We start from the raw sequence: 10,435 nt of genomic DNA on the forward strand, positions 1-10,435 counted from the left end.
TTGTAGCTTCACCCACAGTGATATCACATATTGTAGCTTCAACATTTTCAAGTCTATGGCTTCACCATTATCATTTCACATATTGTATCTTCACCACTGTAATATCACCGGCTGCAGTTTCCCCTACTGTGATAAAATACCTACTGTAACTTCACTAGTGTGAAAATACCAACTGTAGATTCACCATTGTGATGTCACATGTTCTAGCCTCACCACTGTGATATCACATATTGTAGCTTCACCCATTGTGTTATTACCTATTGTAGCCTCAACATTTTTTAAGTCTGATAAAATACCTACTGTAACTTCACTAGAGTGAAAATACCAGCTGTAGCTTCACCATTGTGATATCACATGTTCTAGCTTCCCCACTGTGATATCACCTACGGTAACTTTACCATTATCATATTACATATTGTATCTTCACCGTTGTGATGTCACAGACTAAGAGACATCAAATAAATAGTCAGTAACCCTGTTATCAGATATACATTCATTAGTAGGTGTTGCCAATATAACTAGCTCCACCCTTCATCTGTCAAACCCATAGCATGTTACAGGGGCATTATACCCTGCTATACCACAGACCTGCTTCATAGCAACCGTTTCCCTATTCCTTTGTAGTATTTCACTGGTATGTGAGCTGTCAAGCACTTATTCTTTTATAGTAGTGAAAGTTACAGCATGCTTACTGCTTCTGTATAAGGGCCACTCCTGCTTGAATCCTCTTCATACAGTTCTCTAACACAGAGAAATGTATCCTTACCCCTGGGCAGGCAGAAGAATGAACCAATCAGTTATGTTGTTTTGCCTGTGACCGGCTGTGTGTCCAGACAGTGATTCATTGCTGCTCAGATGTTGTAATATTTCCAGTAACCGACAGTTTATTGACTTCATATTTGCCCATGTCCCTCTCTTCAGTCACCACTGTGCCCAAGGTTGAACATTCTGAGGATAAACACCACTAATTCCCACTTTCCCACCCAATGCCATCCAGTTTTAAACAGGCTGAGCCCTGGAATAAGTGCTGACTACTATGTCCCTCCTGATCCCTTTAAAGGAGAACTAAAGCCCAACTAAAGAAGTAGGTAGAAATGTTGAACAATATGGTTTGTGCTTCTGTACCAGCCCAAGGCAACCACAGCCCTTTAGCAGTAAAGATCTGTGTCTCCAAAGATGCCCCAGTAGCTCCCCATCTTCTTTTCTGCTGATTCACTGCACATGCTCTGTGCTGCTGTCACTTACTGAGCTTAGGGACCCACTCACAATATACAGTACACATAGAATAGAAATGTCACAATATAAGGCTGATTAGTAATTAATACACATAATTACTACATGGCAGCACAGAAACCAGTGCAATTAGCATCAGAATTTAATAATCAGCAAACCTGTAGCATCAGCTTATATTACAGCCAGGGAAGCTCATTTTCTGCTGGATAATTAGTGACGAGCCCTAAGCTTAGCTTCTCAACAGCCAATCAGAGCCCACTGAGCATGTGAGTGTCACAGACACTTTCCAAGATGGTGACCCCCTGTGACAAGTTTGAAGTCCTGGATCATTGCTGCTATTGACAAGCTGAATCTTTAGCCTTGTGCAATAAGTTCACTATATAAAATATGGCATTTTAGTCATATTCATGTTTTGGGTTTAGTTCTCCTTTAATAATATTTTTTTATTGTTGATTGTGCCTCCCCCCTCATCTGCAGTAACAACCCAGTCTCTCACTTCCTATACTTGCACATATGGAACACAGAAAAGGGGTCTCCCGTGTGAAAATCTTTGAAAGTTGATATTTTTTTTGTGCGTGTTTAAATATTTAAAGGGCATATAAAGCCTTTGAATAGAGACAATGGGCACAAAGAAAATTTTTCATCACATTTGTAACATACCTTTATTTTTAATCAGTTGAGAGAGGCTTTAAAGGCTTCTCCTCCAATAAATCCTGCAGAGACTGAAGATTACTGCAGGGCCACAAGTACACAAGAGACTGCCCTAGGTGCTAATATATGTATATATATGTATATTCAGAATTATGTTGTACCAGCATCTCGCTAGAGTTGCCATACTGCTCCAGTAAAGTCAGAAACAAATAGGTATGGGCTGAATTTAACTCCCACGTCAAACTGAGCACTGTACAGCCTGCAGGGGTTATTTTAGCTCTAAATGTTATACCTAGTACATTATCACATGACCCTTTTCATTTCACAGTGTAGGTATGCCTTTAAATACACACACACAGGAGGGGGGTTAACAGCCCCGAACTCAGATGACACAGTGGGGAAGAATTCACCCTTGTTGACTTGTTTTATCCGATACTCAAAGCAACTGACGTAAAAACCTTTTGAGTTCAGCTCTCGCTGTCAATCTGGAGATTCAGCAACTGAAATTCAAAAGTTTTTATTTAAATAAAGAAACCCCAGTGCAAATATTTACACAATGCCTCTGAAAGTTGATCACATTGCTGTGTTTTTGTACGGCTCCACCTAAATGCACCCGTTTCGGGCAAGGGGGGAAATTAATAGTCTTACAAATTTAAAAATAGACAACCCCCCAAAAAACAAAATGTGCCCGAGGAAAGAAAATGTAATTCTAAACAACTTTCCAATATACATTCATTACGAATTTCCAACGGTTTTAAGGTTATGCACCAATGTAATTGCTATTGAAAGCAGTGTCTGTTCCTCCATTTCTCTTACTTGAAACAATGTATCAAAGTCAGGTGACAATGTTTCAAGAGACGACATCTCCAGGCAATGGGGAGACAGACACTGCTTTCAATAGCAATTACATTTGCAGGTAACTTTAAAACCAATGAAAATCCTTAATGCATGTCTATTAGAAAGCTGCTTAGAATTACGTCTTCTTTCATTGGGCAAAATGTAATTTTGGGGGTTATAGACCCTTTAAGTAATTTAAGGAACTTTTTGCTTGAATTGTGTCCATTAATCCTAGACACAAAAACAGGCCAATTGCTGGTAAAATTTCAATTGATATTGTGTATAAAAAGTCAAAGTGTGCAATAAAGAGCGCATTTATACAAAATCTCCATAAAATCTACAAAATAATCACTACTAGAATTGAAGGCCACAGCAAACATTTTTAAAGGAATATCAGCAAATGTCGAAAATGAAATGCCTGTATAAAAGCTTAGGAAAACCCTGAAAAAAATCTGTATCGTGTGTTATGATGTAACAAGTTACACCTGGGAAATTCCTCATAATGTACCCTATGCCCTGTGGGAGGGTTGTGCTCTTATTGACCCTGGGATGTTATAGAAACTCCATAGCCTATAAGAGGGATGGGATCCTGCAGTCCTGTCTCTTTGGACTGAACTCTTTGTGGGAGGATGGATGAAGGGAGCCTGTGGCTGGAGGATCCAGGACCCTAAGGTATGGAGGACCATATAATGCAGTGATTTGAGGGTTTTTTTTGGAGATTCAGCCTCTGGTTGTAGTGCATAGAGATATGAAAGTGGGATACCTATAACAGGGATGGGATTCTACAGTTTTATCTCTTTGGACTCTACAGGGGATGATGGATACATCTATAGAGCCTTTGGCAGGGGGATTCAGGACCCTAAATTATGGAGGCAACACAGTGCAGTGGTTGTTGGACTTTCTTTTCAAGATTCAGCATTTGGTCAAGATTCATAGAGATATAGAAGAAAAATGTCTATAAAAGGGATGGGATCCTACAATTCTGTCTCTTTGAACTCAGCTCTGTAGAGGTGGATGGATACAACCAGGGAGCCCATGGCCAGAGGATTCAGGACCCTAAGGTATGGTGGACCACATAGTGCAATGTTGGACTTGTTTTTTGGAGATTCAGCCTTTGGTTGTGGTGCATTGAGATACAAAAGTGGGATACCTATAACAAGGAAAGGGATCTTACAGTTCTGTCTCTTTGGACTCAACTCTACAGGGGATGATGGATGCATCTGTAGAGCCTTTGGGAGGAGGATTCAGGACCCTAAACTATGGAGGCAACACAGTGCATTGGTCATTGGACTTTCTTTTGGAGATTAAGCATTTAGTCAAGGTTCATAGAGATATAGAAGAATGATGCCTATAAAAGGAATGAAATTCTACAGTTTTGTCTCTTTGAACTCATCTCTGGAGGAGGATGGATGCAACTGGGGAGCCTGTAGCAAGAGGATTCAGGACCTTAAGGTATGGAGGACAACATAGTGCAGTGGTCATTGGACTTTTCTTTAGAGATGCAGCATTTGGTTGAGGCTCATAGAGATACAAGAGATCACTTTTCCTTAAATGTAACCTTCCATGTGCAACTCTTGTAGGCCCCTCCAAGGGAGACAGCTCTAGTATTTTGGAAATGTGGGAAAAGGTACTCTAATTTGTAAAAAGATTGATATTGTCGTAGCACAATCTAAGAGCGTGACATAGGTACAGCGGTTTTGAATAGTACTGTACCATGATATTGGGGTGGGATAGCTCCCCAGGTGACCCCACTTATGGGTAGGACCCAGTGTAGTGAGTAATTCCAGAAAGGAACCTTTGAGACCTTCACATGCCAGGAGATGGTTTTGTGGTCCTGTGTTGTGAGTAATACCCAGGAGAGACTGTTGTGATGTCATAGCCTGTGATTTGTTGCATCAGTTCTGGTGGTTCCTGTTGAAGAACCATTGTCACCCAAACACCATTCTGAAGACTCTGTGGGGTTTACAGTTCAGCTTGGAGAACCTTTACCTCACATACGGTGAAGCTCTACTTGAAGACCAGCATAAGACAACCCTTAGCGCTACATTATATCGTTCAATGTATCATTAAGATAAAGGCTGTTATTATAATGCAATAAATAGTAATTTGGATAAGTCTGCCTCGTTTTCTGCTCTAAAGACAACTGGAACCGTATGACTGCATGGAGAATGAGATATTGATGATGATTATATTGATGATTGTTTTTCTGGTTGAAAAGGATGGTGTCTTTGCGCTTGTCTATGGCAAGCTCTATGGCAGCTCCTGCCGTACACAATTAAAGGACAAAGGAATATTCTCTCCAATGAATAACCCTTTTAGTTAAAACTGGCTTGTAGCAAATATACATTGTTCCCTGTTTCCCTTTTAATATTTCAGGAGAAAGCCGCAGCCGTGCCAATTACGCACAACATATGTATCAGCTCATATGACCAAAGTGACTATTTATGTCTTAAACACAGAAATTCTATGCAGTCTATGTGACTAATGTATCTGTCGGGAACCTCGTGAGAATGAATCTCCGTGCAGTCTTGCTGATGAGACTCCAAGGAGAGTGACGTCACAAGTGAAGTGGCAAAGGAATAAAGGAGTGTCTGACAGGTAACCGCCGTCCCAATGAATCACAGATTCTTTATTTCTCTTGAAAGCATTGTTTGTCTGGCTCTTTATATTCTCTGCACTGCTGCTTCCGACTCCTGCAACAATATAGCAGAAGGCAGCCGATAATCAGAACTGATTTCAGTTTCATGGTTTCAAGAGTCAGAACCAGAGCGAACAAACGCTGCTTTTAATTGCAATTCCATTTCCAAATTATGTTTAACAAACAGTAGAAGAATGGGATCCGTTATCTGGAAACTCATTATCCAGAAAGCTCTGAATTACAGAAAGGACATCTCCAATAGACTCTAATATAATCAAATAATCCTGATTTTTAAAATTGATTTCCTTTTTCTGTGTAATAATAAAACAGCAGCTTGTACTTGATGCCAACTAGTGATGAGCGAATAAATTCACCTGTCACAAATTCACGGCAAATTTCCGCACTTCGCCACCGGCGAATAAATTTGCGAATCTCCAGCGAAAAATTCGACTGCGCCAAAAAATGTTGGACGCTCGTCTGAAAAGTTGCCTGTGTCAAAATCGCCGGGCATCAACACTAATCGGACACCCATTGATTAACGGCAGCGTCAAAATTGACGCAATCGACTTTTCGGACATGTGTCCAAAATTGGACGCGGGTGGTAATTTCGATTTTCACAATTTTTTTGCACATTTTTAGCCATCTCACAAATTTTTTGCCGTTTCACCCATTTTGCTTCACAAATTTGTGATTTTCCCGCAACATTCGCAAATTTGCGAACCGAAACGGGTGAAATTCACCCATCACTCATATAAGATATAATTAATCCATACTGGAAGCAAAACCAGACTATTGGGTTTATTTAATGTTTACATGATTTTTTAATAAACTTAAGGTATCAAAATAATGGAAAGCTCCATTATCCAGAAAACCCTAGATCCCCAGAATTCTGGATAACAGGTGCCCATACTGGTACAAATGATTATAGCTCAGAATGGCATTTCATTGTACAAATAAAAAAAAACTGGTTTGGGGTGGAGTTGCCCTTTAAAGTCCTATTGATGTGCAGCAGATTTTTGCCTTTCACCAGCAATGTAGGTTTTTATTAAGGTTCTGTTTGCACAAGATCAACGCTGCTCATAGAATGAGACACTTTGTATGTCAAACAAAAGTTACAACTCCGGAGGGGACAGGGGTGGGTCCCCCAAAACTCAAGGTTTAGATAGAGAGAGACTAGAAAGGGTGCTGCATTCGCCGTACAGTAAGGACATTGAAGGGTTCATTTTAAAACCAGGAAGATATATAGGAGACAGAATACAAGAAAACCTTTAGTTGTTGTTGAATTATAACACTCAGCACCCACAGACCAGTAAAGGGGAACTCTTCACTATGAAAGAAAAAGTCAATCTCATCAACTTCCCAATACACATTCATTCCACATTTATTTAAAGAAACGTGTACTTGGAAATTGCTACCGAAAGCAGTATCTGTCCATCCCTTTCTGTTGTCTGGTTCTGACTCTTGGAAAAAAAAAAAAAGGAGCAGCAGTCCGTTCTCCAGGTTAAATAGATGGTTTCTCTTACACTGTATCTGGAGTCGGAACCACCAGTGCAGAGAATATAAACAGTCAGGCAGATACTGCTTCCAGTAGCAATAACATTTACATTCACTTTACAACCAGGGCAGATGTAGATTGAATGTATATTTAAAAAAAAAAAAAAAAGGATTTGGGTGAGTTTCCCCTTTAAACAAAATAACAAAATCTGACGGTTGATATGTCAAACAATTCTAGCAGTAAAAAAGTCAATTTTAGCACGGATTAAGAAAAGAAACCACAGAAGATCGAATCCAATATGAACATATGGAATGATGTCTATTATGGAGGGCTGTGGTTGTTGGGGAATGCTGGGAATTGTAGTTCCACAACAGCTAAATGTACATCATATACAGCAATACAGACCAAGGATATTTTGACTGTTTCAACCTCAATGTCAATAAAAATAGTAACCCAGTATAACACACTGCCCTGAGGCTGTTGTTTAGATTGTAAGCTCTATGGGGCAGGGACCAACGTTGCCTAAACTCCTGAGTAATCTGAAGTTTATACAAAAAGGGAAAATCAACAAGTGGCTTCCCAGCAATGTTCAGAACTCCCTGCACCCTTCGTATAATAACAGACACTTGTATTCCAGTGAATCTTATCAGTAGGAAGAATAAAGTGTAAATGAGACAAATCCAGGCCATTGTATCGATTCCCAAGTTGTGAGTGTGAGTAGGTGTCAGTGAGTGTCTGAGTGAGTGAGTGTAAGTGAGTGTGTGTGTGTCAGTGTGTGTGTGTCAGTGTGTGTGTGAGTGTCAGTGTGAGTGAGTGTGTGTGTGAATGAGTGTGTCTGAGTGAGTGAGTGTCAGTGTGAGTGTGTGTGAGTGAGTGTGTGAGTCAGTGTGAGTGTCAGTGTGAGTGTGTGAGTGAGTGTGTGAGTCAGTGTGAGTGAGTGTGTGTGTCAGTGTGAGTGTGTGTGAGTGTGTGTGTGTCAGTGTGAGTGTGTGTGAGTGTGAGTGTCAGTGTGAGTGTGTGTGAGTGAGTGTCAGTGGGAGTGTGTGTGAGTAAGTGTGAGTGAGTGTCAGTGGGAGTGTGTGAGTGGGAGTGAGTGGGGGGGGGCTGTAACTTTCCAGCAGTAAAACAGACTCCCCCCTGTAACCTGACGTTTCCAGACCCCACAGTCAGTTTCATGGTAACTTTACACTGCAGCCCCCAACACTAATTCCATTGTGTAACTGAAGCCTCAGCAATTGCTTCCAACCCCCACCCCCTGCAATAAACAATCCTGCCCCCCTGGAGATTCCAAAAATCCAAGAAAGGGGCCAGAGCTGCAGATAAGGGGGGGGGGGCTGACATGAGAGTTTCCCCCCCCCCCACTACAGACACAGTGTCACTCACACTATAATATATAATAATGTACAGTCCCAACATGAGTATGTGCCCCCCCCAGTATTGCTCAGCCCCCCACAAACTCATATCAGCACTACATTAATATTTATATTCCAACTTGTACCCACCAGTCTGCTCATGTCACAGCCAACTCCTATACCAGTGTGTCCATTCATCAGTCAGTATCTATATCAGCCTATACCAGTCTATATCAGCCTATACCAGTCTATACCAGTCTATATTAGTCTACATCAGTCTATGCCAGCCTATACCAGTCAGTATCAGTCTATATCAGTCTATATCAGCCTATACCAGTCTATATCAGTCTATACCAGTCTATATCAGCCTATACCAGTCTATATCAGTCTATACCAGTCTATATCAGCCTATACCAGTCTATATCAGCCTATACCAGTCTATATCAGCCTATACCAGGCTATATCAGTCTATACCAGTAGCCTTTACCAGTCTATACCAGCCTATATCAGTCTGTACCAGACTATACCAGTATACATCGGTATACACCGGTCCATACCGGCCTATATCAGTCTATACCAGTATATACCAGTCTATATCAGCCTATACCAGTCTATACCAGTCTACACCAGTCTACACCAGTCCATACCAGTCTATACCAGTCTATATCAGCCTATACCAACCTATTCCAGTCTATACCATCCTATACCAGTCTACACCAGGCTACACCAGTCCATACCAGTCTATACCAGCTTATATAAGTCTATACCAGTCTATACCAGTCTATACCAGTCAGTATCAGTCTATACCAGTCTTTACCAGTCTATACACCCACAGCAGTGAATGTGACAGAAGGAGCCCAAGTGTCAGTCAGAGGCCACACAAGTGCTCGCACGTGCCATTATCCCCGGGTCATGTGACAAGTCAGACTGTACAACACTCACATTTATCCCCCGCCCTGTGTCTGATCCAACAGCGACCCCGGGAGCAGCGACCCCCGCAAACCCGTGACAGAGACAAGGGAAGAACTTACCGGGAATACACGCGACAATCCTGCGCCTAAACAGCCGCCACTTCCATCGCAGCTCCCTCCAGTCTCAGCTCCTCTTCCCTCCCCGACCCGCTCCTTCCCCCGCACTCACTTATATACTGACACCGGCCACGTGGATTGGAGAGAAACAAACCCCGCCCCGAGACAGACAGAGAGGAACCCCCGAGACCCCCGCGCTGTTCCCTCCTCCCTCCAGACACACAGACCCCCAGACTTCTCTACACTCCCCCCAGACCCGTATTCTCTCCCCGCAACTCCCCAGTCCGGAGGCTTCTCCTGTAAATGTGCAGCTCCCCGACCCCACCAGCCTCCCGGGACCAGTCACTGCCCTCCGAATCCCTATCCCTCAACTCCCCAGCGCAAGTGTCCCCGACCCCTCCCCCGAGCTCAGCACCAGCTGCTCCTGCACCTTCTCTCCCCGATCTACTGACCTGCAGCTCCCCGACCCCTTCTACTGACCTGCAGCTTCCCGACCCCTTCCACTGACCTGCAGCTCCCCGGCCCCTTCCACTGAACTGCAGCTCCCCGACCCCTTCTATTGACCTGCAGCTCCCCGACCCCTTCTACTGAACTGCAGCTCCCCGACCCCTTCTACTGACCTGCAGCTCCCCGACCCCTTCTACTGTCCTGCAGCTCCCGACCCCTTCTACTGACCTGCAGCTCCCCCACCCCTTCTACTGACCTACAGCTCCCCGACCCCATCACCTCCTCTTTCTGCAGCTCAGTCCCCCCCAGCTCAGCCTTTCTCCCCAGTCCTGACTTCTGACCTCCACGTGTCCCTCCAGCCCCAACATTAGCCCAGACAAACCCCCCAGTATCCTGCCATGGACATGCCCCCATTTCTACTTTCTGTCCATGCCAAACCCCTGCCCACAATTAATCACTTCCCCATTGGCCAACACTTTCCTCCTCTACCCCTGTCCCTCCAGTCTCTGTCTCTATAGAATCCCTGGGTCAGTACCAGCCTGGCATCATCTATTCCTCCTCTACCCCTTTCCCTCCAGTCTTTGTCCCTGGGTCAGTACCAGGCTGGCATTACCCACTATCAGGTTTTCTTCTTACATGGACCCCCATAATATCTCAGGCACAAGCCCAGCAGTAGGCCGGGGGCACAGAGTCAATCACATCTCTTGCCCTTTTTCAGCAGATTCTGTTGGACTTTCAGCACCTGATGCAGAAT

The 10,435-nt window shown here is 43.3% G+C and overlaps 1 protein-coding gene across 2 annotated transcripts in view; it reads right to left on the bottom strand.

Moving 5' to 3' along the window:
• Positions 1-9,381, bottom strand: part of st3gal1.S (ST3 beta-galactoside alpha-2,3-sialyltransferase 1 S homeolog) — a 74,482-nt gene extending 65,101 nt beyond the window's left edge. The window contains exon 1 of one of the 2 annotated variants that reach the window (XM_018223980.2): positions 9,238-9,381. The gene's annotated coding sequence lies outside the window, so the exon portion shown is untranslated. The remainder of the gene's footprint in view (positions 1-9,237) is intronic. The other variant, XM_041568030.1, reaches the window with a different exon arrangement.
• Between the last annotated feature and the right edge of the window lie 1,054 nt (positions 9,382-10,435).

Source organism: Xenopus laevis, chromosome 6S (genome assembly GCF_017654675.1).
Source record: "Xenopus laevis strain J_2021 chromosome 6S, Xenopus_laevis_v10.1, whole genome shotgun sequence".
NCBI classification, from domain to species: Eukaryota; Metazoa; Chordata; class Amphibia; order Anura; family Pipidae; genus Xenopus; species Xenopus laevis.